At 40.4% G+C, this 19,377-nt stretch overlaps 1 protein-coding gene across 8 annotated transcripts in view; it reads right to left on the bottom strand.

The window, feature by feature from the left end:
- Window positions 1–13,602, bottom strand: part of AFF4 (ALF transcription elongation factor 4) — a 93,213-nt gene extending 79,611 nt beyond the window's left edge. For 5 of the 8 annotated variants that reach the window (XM_044780444.2, XM_044780446.2, XM_044780447.2 and 2 more), the window contains exon 1: window positions 13,463–13,602. The gene's annotated coding sequence lies outside the window, so the exon portion shown is untranslated. The remainder of the gene's footprint in view (window positions 1–13,462) is intronic. The other 3 variants (XM_044780445.2, XM_070517386.1, XM_070517387.1) reach the window with 1 other exon arrangement.
- Window positions 13,603–19,377: the final 5,775 nt, after the last annotated feature.

The following is a 19,377-nucleotide window of genomic DNA, read 5'->3' as shown; positions in this document are numbered from 1 at the left end:
CATGGTATAAAATACCATCAATATGCCAACAACCCAAATACCCAAACATGCTCCACACCACCACCCTTCTCTTCTGACATACAGAACCACATACCCAGGGACCTGTTTGAGCATGTCTTGAGGAATCTCAATCTCAATACAACCGGAATTGATTGTTTTCTCCTACCTCCAACAACTCCTGCTCCAGTGATCCTCATCCTACCAACCAGCTGCTCTTGCTGAATCCTCCCTTCACCCTCTCTCCACATCCAATCCACAACCATCGCCTCCAAAATATACTTTGAATTTATCTGTTCCCTTCTTTCTCCACTGCCATTGTTCAAAACAAGCCATCATTTTATCTCCAACTTGGGCAAATGCTATGGCCTTCTAACTGGACTCCTGGTGCCTTGGTCTCTCTTTAATCCATATTTCATAGAGCAGCTGAAGTGATCTTTATAAAACACAAACCAGATCATGTCACCCAATCCCTGCTTAAAATTTTTAATAAGCTTTTCATTTACCTGAGGATAAACTTTAAGGTCCTTAACATGACCTACAAAGCCATGATCCGACTTTCTACTTGATCTGACTTCTGCTTACCTCATCAGATTCATTTTATATCTTACTACCACCCTTCCCTTCCAGTTCCCTCCAAGGGCCTTTCTGGGGCTTCTTGAACTTGTGGCACTCTTTCCAGCTTCAGGAAATTCATGTGGACGTTCCCTTTTCCTTCAGAATACTTGATCACAATTAATATATTAATATATTTATTTTCATGTTCATTAATATTTTCTCTCCCATTAGACAATAATCAGGAATGTGTTTGTTTTGTTGAGCACTGCATACCTAGAACATAACCTAGTAGACAATCACTTGAATGAGCAGATTAAGGAACTTCACAGCCTAGTTAAAAAGGAGTGATTCTCTCACTTACCAGGAAATAATACCTAGAGATCATGATATTCTTTACTTAATATCACAAAATACTAATATTAAAAAACGGAAATAATTAGGACTTCATATTACACTAAAATCAGACACCATTCTGCAACAAATTTTAATTTAGCAGACTCAACATTTGCAGTTATTTTAGATAGACTAGAACTGAAACATAGTTCTTTACTCAGCTATCAAGCCATACAACTCTTATCCTTTATCTATAACTCAATTCACTTCCTCCATGAAGCTTTTTCTGATAAAGGAAAACTTTATTTCCTCATCTTAGAGGCCAAACAGTATCACGATCAATGTTTATTATGTCATTAAGCAGATATTCGATTGTTCAATAACTAATTTGAGACAGTATTTGCCAAACTGACTACTAATAAACCGATTTGTTATTTTTAAAATACTAGAAGGGGGCTGGCCCCGTGGCCGAGTGGTTAAGTTCGCGCGCTCCACTGCAGGCGGCCCAGGGTTTCGTTGGTTCAAATCCTGGGAATGGACATGGCACTGCTCATCAAACCATGCTGAGGCAGTGTCCCACATGCCACAACTAGAAGGACCCACAATGAAGAACATACAACTATGTACGGGGGGGCTTCGGGGAGAAAAAGGAAAAAAATAAAATCTTTAAAAAAATAAAATAAAATACTAGAAAATTTAAAGAGATTCAAGAGAAAATTCAAGATTCAATTGAAGAGAAGAAATGTTTATTACATACACAAGCATGCTCACACTTAAGGGTGAGCATAAGAATCTAAGTATTCATTTTACTGGTAACCAGTTGCCTCCCTTTAGACAATGTTTCTCTCAGTAATACTACTTGCCCCTATAGTCTTGCATGGTTACTTGTCATATAGCTGTTTCTGAACGAAAACCAAATTAAATTATATCTCTTGGGACTGTATTAATATTTGAGAAATGTGTAAAACAAATTTAATTGGTTTAAACTTATCTTGAAAATTGTTGCTACCAAACTTTAAAAGCATATGGAAAAATCAATGAGACTGAGAAGTCAATGTTCATCTTGAAAGATAAATAAATGGGTGGAGAGAATAGTTAAAAGTCAAATTTTACAGTTTCTTTTATATGAAACCAATCTTTTGACTCAGTTTCTTACTTTAAAAGCATACGAGTATCTAAAGGCCACAAAGGTATCTTATTGGAAACTTCCATAACATGTACGTTGATAATTACTTTTATATCTTTATAAAACAGATCTAATTAAGACAGTCTTCTGCTTAAAAGTCATCAATAACTAAAAGCTCTACGGAAAATCTAAGTCCAAAATTCTCACTCCAGGATTTAAAGCTGCCCACAGTTCAATTCTTAGCTACTTTTCCTTCAGGATTTATCCGACCCTGAAAATAACCTACATACATTCAGATCCAGGTCTTTACTCAAACTAGTCCCTCTACTTCAGAACGTCCTTCCTTCTCATTTCTAAATACATCCATTTCAAAGTTTCCCACATATCCCACTTCCTCCAAGAAGCCCTCCACGATTCCTCTGCCACTGAAATCACTTACTTCCGAAAGCATTTCTTTGTATCTCATTCGGCACTTAACACTTGCCTTACATTAGGATTATTTATTGTTATTCTTCTATCTGCCCTCCCTACTCACCTCCATATCATAAGTCTCTGGATAGTAAGAACTATAGATATAATTTAACTTCCCCGCTCTCCCCTCCAGTGCTTAACACAGTGGCTGGCATACAACAGATACTCAAAACACTTGATGAATTTTATAAAGGTCACAACTGTAGCGTTACTGCCTCAAGAGCCAAACAGTCAGCGGGAGTGCTCACTAAAAGCTGAGTTTCTATCCACAGACAGTCTCCCATTTTCTCCCTAAGACTTTTGGCGATATTTGATAACAGTAAGAGAGTAGATCTTCTTTTTTCTACATTCAATATATTATCAACCCAATAAAAGCATAAGAGCTACTAAATGAATTGTTCTTTTAAAGCAATTTTTCTAAAAGTTTATCTAAAAGAAAAACAACATATGTACAAGAAAAAAAAATATGTACAGAAATGATCAATTTCTATTTTTACTTAAATGCTGTATTCTCAAATGTTCACCAAATATAAGCGCTAGACTGTAAAAATCTCAGAATCATACTTGGCAAACTGAGAAGGCGTAAAAACTGAATGTTTCCGTCTACAACATCCACAAAGAAATGATCTACTCAACAGAGCACTACAAGATTGCTTTCACTTGTAGTACCTGAGGAAGCCAAGAGAAAATGATACAAGTCCAAATGGCAAAACACAAGCAATTTCATTACTTAAAAATGCTTATAGCAAATTAAACAAAAGTTAAAAAGCACTACACAGCAAAGGCTCCTTAGAGTTTACACCAAAAAGGAATTATTTCTCATTAATTTCATCTTTATTTGCATAGATGGAAGATAGGTGGTAACAAAGTACCTGGATTTCTTGAACTATTATTTAGTTCCTTAGAATACTATTTAAAAAAAAAAAAAAGTTAGAGGGAAAATGCTAATGTACTGAATGAAGAAATCATGTACACAAGGCTTGAAAACTTAAATCAGCCCCTGTGCTAATTACTCTAAATTCTGTTAACAAAGTTCTACTAAAATGTAAACAAGAATATTGCTTTAAGAAGGTTAAGGCCATTTAAGGCTTTAATCATTGGACTACAAACTAATAAATTACAAATTAGTTATTTATTATGGCACAGAGAATATTTATTTTGAAAGACCAATTTGTGAGTGATAATAAACTTACTTTCAAAATATTTTCTTTTCTTTCTTTTTTTTTTAAAGATTTTATTTTTTTCCTTTTTCTCCCCAAAGCCCCCCGGTACATAGTTGTATATTCGTCGTTGTGGGTCCTTCCAGTTGTGGCACGTGGGATGCTGCCTCAGCGTGGTTTGATGAGCAGTGCCATGTCCGTGCCCAGGATTCAAACCAACGAAACACTGGGCCGCCTGCAGCAGAGCGCACAAACTTAACCACTCAGCCACGGGGCCAGCCCCTCAAAATATTTTCTAATTCAAACTTGTAACATACTTAAACAGAATTCAGAAGGAATTCAGAAGGAATTCCTAAGGCTTTACAACTCTGATTTTAAAATCTGTCTCTTCAGTATAGACCTACACTATATATAAGGTACAATGTTAACACTAGTTCATTCAACAACTATTTAACCAGTGCATATATTGTGCCAAACACTGCACTAGGGCTAAGGATATAAAAAATAAAAGTAACCCTAGCATGCTCCACTTCGGCGGCCCAGGGTTTGCAGGTTCAGATCCCAGGTGCGGACCTACATATCACTCATCAAGCCATGCTGTGGCAGTGTCCCACATACAAAACAGAGGAAGACTGGCACAGATGTTAGCTCAGTGACAATATTCCTCAAGAAAAAGAGGAAGACTGGTAACAGATGTTAGCTCAGGGCCAATCTTCCTCATAGAAAGAAAAAAAGTAACCCTTATCTCCAAGATTTGGCTACAACTAGTCTGACTAGAAAGATGTGGCAGGAGGGAAGGGGGAAGAAAGGAGAGGGAGAGAGGGAGGGAAGGAGAGAGGGAGGGAGACAGAGAGAGAGGATATGAGGGAGGGAGGGAGGGAGGCAAAGAGGGAGGATAGGAGGGAGGTAGAGAGGGAGGGAGGGAAGGAGGTTGGTTGGTTGGTTCTAAGCAAAGAGAACAACATGTGCAACAGCCCCAAAGAGAGAGCACAGAACCCCCAGGGAATAAGGTGGATCAAGTGTAGTTGGAAAATAGAGTTGGGGGAGTGCAAAATAAAAGACAAGACTGGAGAGAGACATGGAATGAGACTAGCCCTGTGGGTTTGTTTCTCAAATCTCAAAGATATAAGGATACCTTTTCAAGAAAACGAAATCTCCCAGATCTTGAGTGATGACTTTTATTGTTAATAAAATAGTATAAATATAAAACTAAGTAGGAACTCATTATGTTCAAGGCTCTTATGCAACTGTAAAATTAAAACAACTTTAAAAATTAAATACAAAACAAGTTTAAAATAACATTAATGTAACAGATTATGTTGTTTTGTAGAAACGAGACCAATGATACATTCAATCCTAGAAATATGTAGTCTCAGGTCTGGCTCTATATTTTAAAACACTTCCGTCATTTCACTTCACTAATACTAATGCAGAAAATGCTTATACTAAATGGATTTATTAACCACGAGTGTTTCTTTGCTAGTTTAGGGAAATACAATGTTATACCACTATACCAGCTAGTAGTCCTTAAAGGTCTTTTTTAAAGAAGTCTCACTTGTTAATTCTGGCAATCTATCTCGTTCATTTGTGGTTTAGTACGTTACTGAAATCTACATTAAATGTGTATCTAGTATAACCACTGCTGAAGTTTGGAACAAAACACTCATACTGCAAACAAATTGTTTCATGTTGACTAATTCAAAGATGGGATCCACCAGACACATCTAACAGTGAAAATATGACACCATCTACTAAGCCAGGGTTCTTTTGGGTTTGGCCTGCCTATACTAACACATACCATGATATGATCCAATTTTACTATCTTTGCCTGCCACTGAAAAATCATCATTAGCATAATGCATGATAATTTGGCACAAACACAATAATAAACAAAATCTAAACACAGCAACCAACACCCAAGGGAGTATGTGACTATACAGCAGTCCTTCAGAAATTATATAAAATTCATTAATGTCAAAGAATTCCCAATTAGAAGAATACTACAGAAAATGGAACATTATTAAGGAGTTTTAAGAAGAGAAATGACAAAATCAGACCTGCAGTTTAGAGGGAAAACACTCTGGTACAAGGTGGAGTAGATTAGACTGGCAATAAAGAAACAAATGAGAAGACTGTTGCAATAATTCAGGTGAGAAATGAAAGCCTAAATTAAGGCGGTAAGAGTAAGAATGCAGAGAAAAGGTTTGGATTCAAAGATGCTAAGGAAGCAGAACCTTGGGGCCAGCCAGATAATGAGAAGTAAGACAGGAATCAAGGACAACTTGCAGGTTTCTGGAAAAAACAATGATAGTGGTGTATTCTCCAAGGCAAGGAAAAGAGCAGGATTTGTGTGTAAGGGGATTGAGAAGTAGTAGAATAGTTCATTTGTACACAATGAACACTTATAGAGACTATCTGATCAGCTCCTAGCCTCATCTCATCCCCAGGTTTTCTGGAAATTATCTCCCCCATTCACATAGCTGTACTAAGAGCAACCATGTTACAATGTAACCTACAGTGTGATCCTACCTTCAGGGTACAGTTGACCCATGAAGTCTGAATCCCTAACTAAAGCTAGGCCAATGCCCATAACCCACCTATTTTATGTATATACATATCCACATACACACACACATACACACATATTCTACAACCAAACAAAAAACCCTAATAACCACCACAGTAAATAAGGACCTTGTAACCAACTGCTCAACCCTAAGGCAATCCTCAGACCCAAGTATCCACTAAGGCCCATGTGATCTGCTAAGATAGGAACTGACAGACTTTTAAAGCCACACAGTAAATATTTTAGGCTTTGCAGGCCACAGAATCACAGTTACTCAACTCTGCCACTGTAGCAGCAAAAGCAGCTACAGACAATACATAAACAAATAGGTGTGCTGTGTTCCAATAAAACTTTATTTATGGACACTGAAATTTGAGTTTCCTATAATTTTCACCTGCCACAAAATATTCTTCTTTTGATTTTTCCCAACCATTTGAAAACATAAAAACCTTTCTCAGCTCACAGGGCATAAAAAGGCAAGCAGCGTTGGGCCTACTAACCATAGCTTGCCAAACCTTGTCTAAGGCAACACAGAACTGCCCTCTCCTAACACTCCTTCCAAATGTCCTCACAGTGTTAACCTTAACCTAACACAACAGACAAGGAAAATCTCCCAAGTGGACAGAAGTGAAAATCTTCATTTGGCTGACCAAAGAACTTACTCCATTTGCAAGGAAGTAAGGCAACGAATGAAGGCCCATGCAATTTGCTGGTTTTATCATTCACCTTATACTGTACCTGTCCAGCAAGATATGGCATGAGTTTTGGAACAATGATATCTTCCTCTACTCTCCCCTCATAAGAATTTTAAGGTTTTTTCCTACTACTGTTAAGGATGATTGAATTTAGTATTTAGCCCACAATTTTCAGACATGTGACAAAGCATATCTAGGCTATCACCTTCAGAATCTGGACTTAGAACAATGACTTCCAGATGTGGTAGCTAGATATGAATTTGGGTTGTCTCCATAGAAGAGATTAGGGTGTTTCCTGGTATATAAAGTTAGATTATATTAAAAAATATATTTTATATATATGAGAAAAAGTAGCAATGTGTATGTGTACTAAATAGCCATGGAATGAATGAGGTAGACAACTACATTTCAAAGTGCCCTTTACTCCACTTCTCTCTGGGATGTTGTACCTAGAGCACGTTATTACAATGTAGACCCCTAGCCAAAGTTGTGGTCCAGAGGTGGACATATAACCTAATGAATCCCTTTCCTGGGATCTGAGATTGAGAGTCAGGTCAGTCTCTCTCTGAAGACAGAAGATTTAAGATTTAAAACTCAGAAGATTTAGTGTTAAAGTTGGTCTGCAGCAAGAAAGAACTGATTGAACACACAAAGAGCATCTCATGAGAGACAAAAAGATACTCCTGACTATATTTGGAGCCCATGGATCCAGCTGCTCCTGAGTTCTAATTGCCTTCCTATGGCTTGATTGCCTTTCTTAGAATTTGTGGGATACCCAGTATGTTGCCAATAAATTCCTCTTTTTGCTTAAGATAGCTATGTATCACTCTCCTAACTAAAACAAAGTGCCTACTGGACAATCTAAAGGGGAGTATTCAGTTGGATGAAAGAGTTCAGGTGCCCACAAAACACTTAGAGATGACAGCTAAAGCAATACAAATGAATGCGATCACCCAGAATAATGAAAAGAGAAGGCCAAGGCTAAAATTCAGAACTATCAATATCAAGGGGCTAGCAGAAAACGAAGAGTCTGCAATGCAACTAGTAGAAAGAAAGCAGGGAGGGGACAGAGTCATAAAAGTCAAGGAAGAAAAGAATATCAAGGAGAAAAACGGTAAAACAATATCAAGTATAGAAAGAAGTAAAGGACTAAGCAATGACCATACAATTTGGCAATACAGAAGTCACAGGTGGCCTTGCTAACAGCAACTTCACCAGCATGATAGAGGAGGAGAAACCAAGCTGAAGGGTTAAGAGTGAGTAGGAAGTGCACAACACTTACTATGAAGTATTCCTGCCATTAAAAAAAGTTTCAAGCCTAGGGGGCTGGCCCCGTGGCTGAGTGGTTGAGTTCGTGAGCTCCGCTGCAGGCGGCCCACTGCTTCATTGGTTCGAGTCCTGGGCACGGACGTGGCACTGCTCATCAGGCCACGCTGAGGTAGCGTCCCACATGCCACAACTAGAAGTACCCACAACAAAGAACATACAACTGTGTACTGGGGGGCTTTGGGGAGAAAAAGGAAAAAATAAAATCTTAAAAAAAAAAAGTTTCAAGCCTAGACTGGATGCAGCTTCTAGATGTAACTACTAACTGACAAGAGAAACAGGGAACAGAGGAACATATTACATGAAACCACAAGGATGCACTTAACACAATTCAGACTATGAGAAACCTCACAGGGCAAAGACCTGGTTTCTTTAATAAACCAACTGTATGGGAACAAGAACAAAAAGATAGACAGGAACCTACAGAGCGGAAAAAAAGGAGTGGGGGGGGTGAGACTCATATGTACGTACCTTATTTGGACCCTAACTCAAACAAACTGTTAAAACAAAAATTAGTGTTTTCTGAACAGACTGGGTATGTGACGATATTAATTAATGTTAATTTTTTTGGTGAAGTCTTAGGTTGGATTATTGTTTTAATCTTTACTTTTTAGAGATACATAATGAAATAGTACACAGTCATGCATCACATAACATTCCCACATGTATTTATGTCAACCACAGACCACAAATACAAAAGTGGTCTCATAAGATTAGTACCATAGAGCCTCAGTATATAATGGGCTATACCAGCTAGGTTTGCCTAAGTACATTCTATGATGTTCACATGACGATGAAATTGCCTAATAATGCTTTTCTCAGAACGGATCCCTATCGTTAAGCAATACACGATTGTAACACAGTCTTTACTTTATTAACATATCTTCCCTGATACATTGTGCTCAGTGTCACCCAGCAGGCTACAGTCTCACAACGAATCATTAAGAGAGATACAAAATGATGCAGGGATTCAAAGGAGGTAGGTCACAATTGGAGTAGGGTGGGGAATCAAGCAAAACTTCAGGAAAGTAGTGGTAGTTGCACTGGGCCTTAAAAGATGACGAAACTGGGGCCGGCCCAGTGGCACAGCGGTTAAGTTCACATGTTCTGCTTCTCGGCAGCCCGGAGTTCGCCGGTTCGGATCCCGGGTACGCACATGGCATTGCTTGGCAAAGGCCATGCTGTGGTAGGCGTCCCACATACAGAGTAGAGGAAGATGGGCATGGATGTTAGTCAGGGCCAGTCTTCCTCAGCAAAAAGAGGAGGATTGGCAGTAGTTAGCTCAGGGCCGATCTTCACCAAAAAATAAAAAGATGATGAAACTTTAACACATAGGGAACAACAGAGGAAAAGTGATATTCCAGATGAAAGGAATGGAAGCAATTACAAAGAGGTAAGAAGGCCTGTCTATGCAGAGTATTGGCCTCTACTTACCTCTCCATAAAACTGTCCCTACCCGAGGGCATGAAAACGAAAAGTCAAAATGAAAAGGCATAACCCACTAGGCAGCTCGAAATTCACAAAATCACAGGAGACCCATTCAGCCCCAAAGCAGCCCCAGGAAGTCCAGTCCCAGGACAGATCATGACAATATCTGGGTAGCCAAACAATACTGGCTTTCCAGGGCAATAGATTCATGTCAGTCCCTGATTTTTTTTTTCCCCACACATAACTTTGGGAGAAGAACGCTTGGGGTCGGCCCCGTGGCCGAGTGGTTGGGTTCGCGCACTCTGCTTCGGTGGCCAAGGGTTTCGCCGGTTTGGATCCCGGGCACAGACATGGAGCCACTCATCAGGCCATGCTGAGGCAGCATCCAACATGCCACAACTAGAAGGACCCACAACTAAAAATATACAACTATGTACCGGGGGGCTTTGGGGAGAAAAAGAAAAAATAAATAAAATCTTTAAAAAAAATGCTTGAGGTTCTTTTACCTATTCTGGGAAATGATGATCAAAATAATTAGTTTAAAACAGTATGCACTAATAAGTTTTGTCTACCTACCTAAAAGCCACCATTATGGTTCATTAGACACTCAAAGAGAGATTAAATTACATGAAGTTCCTCCCCTCAGAACATTCTTCAGGTTACAGAGTTTTTAATAAAGTATAGCTGACAAAGCAGGTAAACTGTAAATAAGATTTTTTTCCCTCCAAAAATAGAATTAGTAAGTGGTCCCAATATTAAAATGTTTTTGGAATATTTTGGAAAAGAATTCAGTGGTTCTAATATTTTCTATGTGCCAGTACCATTAAAATTCCCAGGATAGGATGCCAGTGAAATTGAACATCAAGAGAAACAGGAATGCAGATGATCAGCCAAAACTCACTAACTGGGATGTTTATTACTGACCTCGTCCATGCACTAGAGTATCACTTCAAACCACCAAGATGAGCGGGTGTAGGGAGTTACCACAAGAAGGGGTGTTTTTCTTACACCAAAGGAAAAAGAAGCAAGGTAACAGGTCAGGTTAGCTTTAACCAGTCTTTAGGCACTGACTACACCTTCTTTCACAATAACTGGGACTGGCAAAAACCCTCCCAGAAATCAAATATGATTGTTCCAACTTATCAGAAAAAATGAAAAAGGTAAAACGCAATGAGGATTGGGGGTTCAAAGCTGAGAATTTTACATCATATAGGAAAGTTTTTATAGTAAGTTATCTGTAGAATAGAGCTAAAATAAAAAATAAAATCTAAGTCATCAATTTCTTTTTTTTATTAAAGATTGTCACCTGAGCTAACAACTGTTAAACCAATCTTTTTTTTTTCTTCTGCTTTTTCTCTCCAAATCCCCACAGTATGTGGTTGTATATTTTAGTTGTGGTTCCTTCTAGTTGTGGCATGTGGGACACCACCTCAACGTGGCCTGACAAGCAGTGCCATGTCCATGCCCAGGATCCGAACCAGCAAAACCCCGGGCCGCCAAAGTGGAGCACATGAACTTAACGACTCGGCCAACGGAGCTGGCCCCGAAGTCACCAATTTTTATGATACACGCTCCACTTCTGGGTCACTGTCCAGGTGTGCCTTTAATGCTTAAGAACGTCTCTTGATTTTATGAAAATTACTACAAAGAGAAGGCCTCATACATTTTGGACTCCATTCTAAACCAGTAGATGGCCACAAAAGAAGAAATACCTGTTGTCTTTATTCCTCTGATTTATACATAAAACCATGACATTTACCTTAACTCTTCAAAAAAGGTAAGATACATAACTTTTAGAAGTCTTCATCGTCTGTCATCTTCTGCAGCTGATAGTCATTTTTTCCCCTTCAACTACTGATCACTTGCTCATAAAGCTGCTTTAGATTACCCTTTTGTGAAATCTTAGGTTGGATATCACATTCAAATTCAATCTAATAATTGTGCAAAATACTGGGCAGAATACAGAGAGGTATAAATATAGTTCTTGCTCTACAGACACAACAGACCTATAAGAAAATTAGAATATAAAGCAGAATGGATCAACTGTTAGGAAAGGGATACAATAACCAAAGAGCACAGAGAAAAGAACGTATGTCATCTGACAAGTACAAAGTGAATCAGAATGAAAATATTCTCTCTTTAAGAATTCTTAATTACACAGCTTCACCCAAGCACTGTAGAATCACCTTTATGCCCCAAAAGGGTAGACTACTTTCCAATTAACACAGCTAAGCTTGTTTTTTTTTTTTTTTTTAAATCAAACAGTAAAGGTTGGGTCATTCACATTCTATCTTGTTCCCACTTGAGGCAAAATCTTATTTAAAGTAAAATGTGCCTACTGTTCCTGCAGAGTTAACAAAAACCAAAGTCATCAACCTGCAAGCCACCACAAACTGAATGAAACAGCTGGTATTTAAAAAAAAATTGATTGCTTCTAGGTAAATTATCTCTAAAGATAATTAAAAATAACTTGACAGTTTTTTTATGTTTGGAGACCAAAAGATGCAGTGATGAATAAGGAAAATAAACCTAAGAAATATTAAAAAGCCAGCTTTGTTAAAAACCAAGTGGCCGCTTGCCAACACTTCTTTATGCATATATGACCAAAGATGATTCTAGGCAGATTCACAGGCCACAAAGGCTCTTTATCAAATGCCAAATTTGAAAAGTTCTCATAAATATTTCACTTTTGATGAGTTAAAGGACAGTTAAGTAAAAGAAGCACTTTACAAAGCTTTGCAAAATCAATATGAAAACAAAGCTTCCAGCTTTGAACATCTGAGCCCTAAAAAACAACACCTTTTAAATGTCACATATACAAACATCCTCTTCACAGGCACCTATAGCTTAGATTCCGTGAAAAAAAAGTACCGGTCACTGGAAAAGGGCCTTAGTTTAAAATCTCCGTACGGCCAGCAGGAAAGAAATCGCACAGTTCTGAATCGCAACTGACTAAGAGAATCCCAAATGGAACTCTTCGTCTGAGTTTGAACTCCACACAGAAGCAGTGAGATTTGTACTCTCAACTTCCTATAAATGATGTGGTTTGGGGAAGAAAAGGCAGTAAGGATACTCCTCAAACTCCCATACCCCACGATCCATCCTCAAAGAGTGGAAGGAACAGCAAAGTGGAAGGAACAAAGCACTGACGTCAATTACGAGATTAACCCCGGGCACAGGCAGCTGGAGGAAAGGCCTAAACATCAATATCCAAATACAAGCTGTCGGGATAACTAGCTAACAGACCGATTCGGAAGTTATGGGGGGCATTCAAGTATTACACCCCCACATTCCCATTTTTAGTCATCCCCCTTTGCTAGTCGAAGGCGGAAATTTTTTTCCTTTTTTTTTTTTTTTTTGCAGAGGAGGGGGGTGGGGGGGGAAACGTGCGCAGGATCGCGAGAAGCGAGAACTAGTTGGGTAATGATAGCCAGAATCTAGGCCTATTTTGTCTTTAACTAGAAATAACTTGAAATTGAAGAAGGTATTAAAAAGTAACACATCAGTCGATGGAATTTCTGAGAGACGGAACAGATTAAGGAACGACAAGGGAAAGGAGAAACGGTGAAAAGATGGATTTCTGGGAATTTTTGTTAGGACTGGGTTAGCCTTTTTTATCGATTTGTTTATTTATTTATGGGGGGGGAGTGGAACGCGAAGCTGAGGCCCGAAGCGGCTCGCGCAGCCCGGCCGGGAGGGTCTCCCGAGCCCCCGGCGGCCCCCGTTCTCCCCGCCCCGCCCCCCCGCCGCGGCCCGGCCCGGCCTCCGTCCGTCCGTCCGTCCGTCCGTCGGCCCTCCTCACCTCCAGTCCCGGCTCCGCTAGGCCCGAACCATCTCCCGGCTGCGACAGCGGCGGCGCCGGGCCTGCACCTTCACCGGACGCGCACTCGAGCCCGCCGGGGGGCGGCGACAGGCTGCCAAGGGCGAGGGGCTCCGGGCGGCGGCGGGGGTTCGAGAGGCTCGGAAGGCGCAGGCGGCGGCGACGCACCTCACGCGACAGCGCCCGAGGTCCCGCCCGGCTCCATGACGGTGGGCCCAGCCCGGGACGGCCGAGGGGGCAGGCAGGGGCGGGCTGACGAGGACCTGGCACCGGGATCCCCGCCCCGTCCGCTGGCGGCGGCGGCGGCGGCTCGACTCCCGCAGCCAGGACTGGGACTGACGCAGCGGCCGCGCCACCCACGTGACCAGGGCTGGGCGGGGGCGAGGCGTCACGTGGCGACGCGGCGCCCCTCCCGCCAGAAAAGCTGGGGGTTGCGGGGCGGCGGGCCTGCGGGGCCGGGAGGCGGCGCCGGGGGTGAGGACTTGCGCGGCTGCGGGGTCCGGCGTCCCCTGGCGGGTCGAGCGTCGGCCCCGAGCGGCCTAGGCCGGAGCGCCGGGGCCCGGCCGCCGCGTCGGACAGGGCGGGCCGAGCAGGACCCGGCCTGCACAGCCCCGCGCGCCCACCCTCCTGCGCGTAGCCGCTGGCCAGGTTCGGGAGGGCGGGGCCGGGCTGAGCCGGATCGACCGGTTCTGCGGCTCAGGTGGAGGGGATCGGGCCGGCTGCCCCGCCTGGGGGGTCTGTCCGGAGCCCCAGCCCCCTAGACCTGCTTCTCGGTGCTGACATTGAAGCCCCGAGGCCAGCGGCCCTCAACAGGTCGAAAGGGAGTCTGCCGAGAATTTCTGCGGGAGGCTGCTGAGCGCCTCGCTCGAACTTCTCCCGTGAAGCCAAGCCAGCCCTTCATCATCTAAACATTTTCTGCCATTTATATTTTTCTTCAGGATATCATTTTGAACATTTTCCTTCACCTCTTAACATCCTGCCAGTCAGGGCAAGCTATAATTTAATCGAGAGTAAAATAATAGTTATAGCCTAGACCGGATTTTCAAAGGGTCTCGTAGAACCCAGGACGGTAACTGTCCAGAGAAACTACCTATGTAATTCATCATTTGAAAAACACTTTATAGTCTCCTGCCTCTTACGTATTTTCTTTCTATGAAGGAGCCTCTTGAAGCTGGTTTGGGTTTGGTTTTTTTTTTTTTTTTGATCTTTTTGCTTTCTACTAGTTTTCAAGCAAACATTTTAAAGGTTTTTAATAAAATTCAGGAGTTTTGAGAAGATAAACTATTATAAGGAATGTGCAGATGAAAATGTTTTTATCAGCCCTAAAAGTTGGTAATTCACTAGCAACAGTAGAATTATATTTTTCCTTTTTAAAATTCCTAACTGATCACCTATTATTTCTTTTAAGCCTCATTCTCTTTATCTATATAGAGATTTTATCTGCATGTCTATATAAATTAGGAAATGTATTAATCAAAACTCGAAATGAATTATGACAAACTAGAGTGAAAAATAATTGCCGCTCCCATCCCTGCACTTCAACCAATCCAGTCCTAGAGGCAATCACTTAGCATCTTCTAATGTATCTTTCCCAAGGTATGTTATACATTGAAATATAGTATACTTCTTTTTACACAAAAGATGACCTATATACACTGTTAAGTTCCTTACTTTTCTCAAAGTATCCTGGATATTCTTCCATATCACTACATAAAGAAATGCCTCTTTCTTCCTGGAGGCAATATAATATTCCATCGTATGCAAATATCATAACTTATTTAACCAATACCCTACAGGTAGACATTTAGCTTGTTGCCAAACCATCACTATTACATAACTAAGCTGCAACTAACAACCCCATACAGTAGGCAATTTTACCAGTAAATCCTTAGATTAGAATCTTTAGAGCAAAGGTGTTTTGTGTTTTTTTTAAAGGTTGACACCTGAGCTATCTGTTGCCAGTCTTTTATTTTCCTTCTTCTTCTCCCCAAAGCCCCCCAGTACACAGTTGTATATTCTAGTTGTAGGTCCTTCTGGTTCCACTATGTGGGATGCTGCCTCAGCATGGCTTGATGAGTTATACTAGGTCCGCTCCCAGGATCCAAACCTGCAAAGCCCTGGGCTGCCTAAGTGGAGAACGCGAACTTAACCACTCTGCCATAGGGCCGGCCCCAGAGCAAAGGTATTTTTAATTTTGATAGATATTGCCAAATTGTCCTCCATAGAAGTTGTGCTTGCTTTCAAATTCTGCCTAGGAAGGTTTACAATATTGTACTAGGAGGGAGTGGGGATGGAAAGTAGCAACAAGAAAGATTATTTATCATGTTATACAATAATTCAAGAAGTATCAAAATGCAAATTAAAGACATTGAATAAACTTTACAAGAAAGTTCCTTTACTTATGTTGGAGTAAATGTTATTTGGCCAGCCAAATGATAATGTTTTTTGTTCCATAAAGAATCATGATAATTTTTCAATATAAAATGAGACCTTACTTAAAAACCTAAAAGGGGAGATGTGATCATGGAAAATGTAGACTTTTCCTTGGGATTATTCTGCAAATAAGAATTTCCTTCCCTTGCAGCAATGAGAGAAAGAAAAAATTCCTACAATTATTTCTCAGTTTGTAACATTTTAATACTCTATCATTTTAATCAGTTGCATCTGTTTTAGCAAAGTGAATTTTCTGTCTCTAATTTTATGTTCCAGAACAAGGTAAGTCAACTGCACAGAATGGAGAAATACCAGAAAATACCAACCATAAACTATAAGAAAAAAATCTCAAAGAAAATATGTTTTATTAACATGGAAGATTTTAACAAAGTATTCAATGTATGTTGTTACAGTAGCAATTCTTAGTAGAGTTCTGGGGTTTTTTTTTAAGTCAGATTTTGGAGGTATGATTTGCATACAGTGAAATTCATCCTTCTAAATGTACAGTGCTGTGAGTTCTGACAAATGCATAAAGTTGTGTAATCACCACTACAATCAAGATATAGAACATTTCCATTACCCGCAAACATTTCCTCATTCCACTTTGTAGTGAATCCCTCTTCACAACCCCAGTTCCTGGCAACCACTGATGTACTTTCTATCCCTATACTTTTGTCTTTTCCAGAATATCACATAAATGGAATCATACAGTGTGTAGCCTTTTAAGTCTGGCTTCTTTCACTAAATATAATGCCTTTGAGATTCATCCATTGTTGTTTCATGTATCAGTAACTTATTCCTTTTTATTGCTAAGTAGTATTCTATTATATAGATATAACACAGCTTGAGCTTGGTTAGCCATTCACCAGTTGAAGGACATTTGGGTTGTTTTCCAGTTTTCAATTATTGTGAATAAAGCTGATATAAACATCTATGTACAAATTTTCATTCAGGCTTTAAAATGATTTTTCTGAAAGTCACATCTAGATATAGGAAATACCAAGTCACAGGTGTGTCTACCTTAAACATTATTCCATATTATTTTAGAAACAGATAATTTATTCATTATCTATCAAATGTTTATTAAACACCTACTATATAGCAAGTACTATTCTAGGCACATGGATAAAGCAATTATCAAATGTTGGCTCCCAAAAAATACTGTCAAAATAATGTGTTGATAAGGCAAAGCTGAGTTTATTACTGATAAAAGAGACACGTATCTTGACAGTCTCAGTAGCATTTCCAAGGGGAACTTTGGAATATTTATAAGGTTTTAGGGTCTGGTTTAAGTGGGCTTTTCAGTTCAGGGGGCTTGAATAGGACTGAGTAAGAATCATAGTATAATAGGTTAGGATTAGTGGACACAGCAAGGCAAGGGTTTTAAAGAGTCTGGAGAGTGTATTAGTTTTTATTGCTGCTGCAACATTACCACAAGCTTGCAGGCTTAAAACAACACAAATTTATCACCTTATAATTTTGTAGGTTAGAAGCCTGACACAGGTTTCCCTGGGTTAGGATCATGGTGTGGGCAAGACTGCTCCTTTCTTGAGGCTCTGGGGAGAGTACATTTCCTTGCCTTTTCCAGCTTCTGGATGCTGCCCACATTCCTTGGCTCCTGCCCCCTTCCTCCAACCTCAAAGTCAGCAATGACTGGTTGAGTCCTTCTTAAATCATATCACTCTGACCTATTCTACCTCCCTATTCTACTTATGAGCACCCTTGTGACGACTGTGGGCCAACTCAGATAATCCAGGGTAATCTTCCTATTTTAAGGTCAGGTGAACTAGCAACCTTAATTCTGTTTGCCACCTTTATTCCCCTTTGCCATGTAACAGTATATTCAAAGGTTCCAGGGTTTAGTAGATGAACACTTTTGGGGGGCCGTATTCTGCATACCACACAGTATAAGCAGTCATTTAAAGTCATCTATTGAAGAGTTGAGCAGTTTGATGTCTATTTAAATGGGGTTTTGAAAGTTCCTGAAATGAACAATAAAGATACTTGCAATTTTTCTCTTCCTGGTCAAAATGTCCCTGGAATAGTAGTTGTGTTGAAGATTGACAATGAAATAGTAAAATTTTGTTAATATTGACAGTAATCTCTGTGGATGTAGCTGGTTTCAATTCTCAATGTCCCACTTGATAGTCATTCTTTAGCCTAGACTGGAGCCCATTAACATCTGGGGCCATGATCAATCCAAACCTTCTCGGTTACTTGGGATGTCACAATTACAAATCAAATTTCTGGGGGCGGTAGTTTCAAATTGCCTAAGTGCCAGGTTTTTCTATTCTTAAACCAGCTGAGGAACTCTGGGGAAAACTGGAGAACACATGCCTCAGAGTTACCCCATCTGAGGGGCAAGGGAGCTGGAGTATTTATACAACTACTGCTTTTGATGACTGTTGAGAACTTCTCTGGGGGATGTTAATTCCCCAGAAGCTCCAGCCTGTTACATGTGAACAGAGCAGGCTCCAGCAATCAGAGAAAGTTTACAGGCAAATAAAATCAGAAACATCTGCACAGTTGAAAGTCAGACTGACATTCCTGAAATCATAGAGGTGAAGGGATAAGGACAGGGCACCAACAGTCTCTGCTTCAGTGACAATTACTGTACCTACTATGTGCCAGGCACAATGCTGAACACTGTAGATGCGTTAGTTAATCTTTACCTTTTTCCTCTCTGTCTTGTCTACTACCACCATGCCACTGAAACCACTCACCAAGATCACCAACAATTTCCACACTGCCAAATCCAGAAATTGAATCTTTGTCTTCACCTTAGTGGCATTTAACACACTTAACAATTCTCTCTCATTTGAAACACTTTCTTCTCTTGGTTTGTGAGACGTCACACTCTGTGAGTTTCCCTCCTACCTCCTTGGCTGCTGCTTTTCGGTCTCATTTGCAGGATATCCCTTATCTTTTCCTGACTTCTGAATAGAGGTGTCCTAAGATTTGGGCTTTAGCTCTTTTCTTTCTGAGCTCTTTCCTTCCTCTCTGGGATTGGCAAACTTTTCTGTAAAGGCCAGGTAGTAAATACTTAGGCTTTGCAGGCCAAGTGGCAAAATCAAGGATTTTATGTAGTTATATAATAACAGATTTAGATTTTTTTTAAAGATTTTATTTTTTCCTTTTTCTCCCCAAAGCCCCCCGGTACATAGTTGTGTATTCTTCCTTGTGGGTTCTTCTAGTTGTGGCATGTGGGACGCTGCCTCAGCGTGGTCTGATGAGCAGTGCCTTGTCGGCGCCCAGGATTCAAACTAACGAAACACTGGGCCGCCTGCAGCGGAGCGCTTGAACTTAACCACTCGGCCTCGGGGCCAGCCCCCAGATTTAGATTTTTTACGTAAATTTTTTGATGAAATTAAAAATATAGTAATTGAGTAAGTTTTGTAATTCTACCAATGAGAATAATTTTTCTTTTTTGGTGGAGAATGGGGATAACATTTTACTTAATTGGG

This window comes from Equus asinus, chromosome 9, assembly GCF_041296235.1.
Source record: "Equus asinus isolate D_3611 breed Donkey chromosome 9, EquAss-T2T_v2, whole genome shotgun sequence".
Lineage (NCBI taxonomy): Eukaryota > Metazoa > Chordata > Mammalia > Perissodactyla > Equidae > Equus > Equus asinus.
The sequence above is the reverse complement of the archived record's forward strand: the minus strand, read 5'-3'. Positions and strand labels throughout refer to the sequence as shown.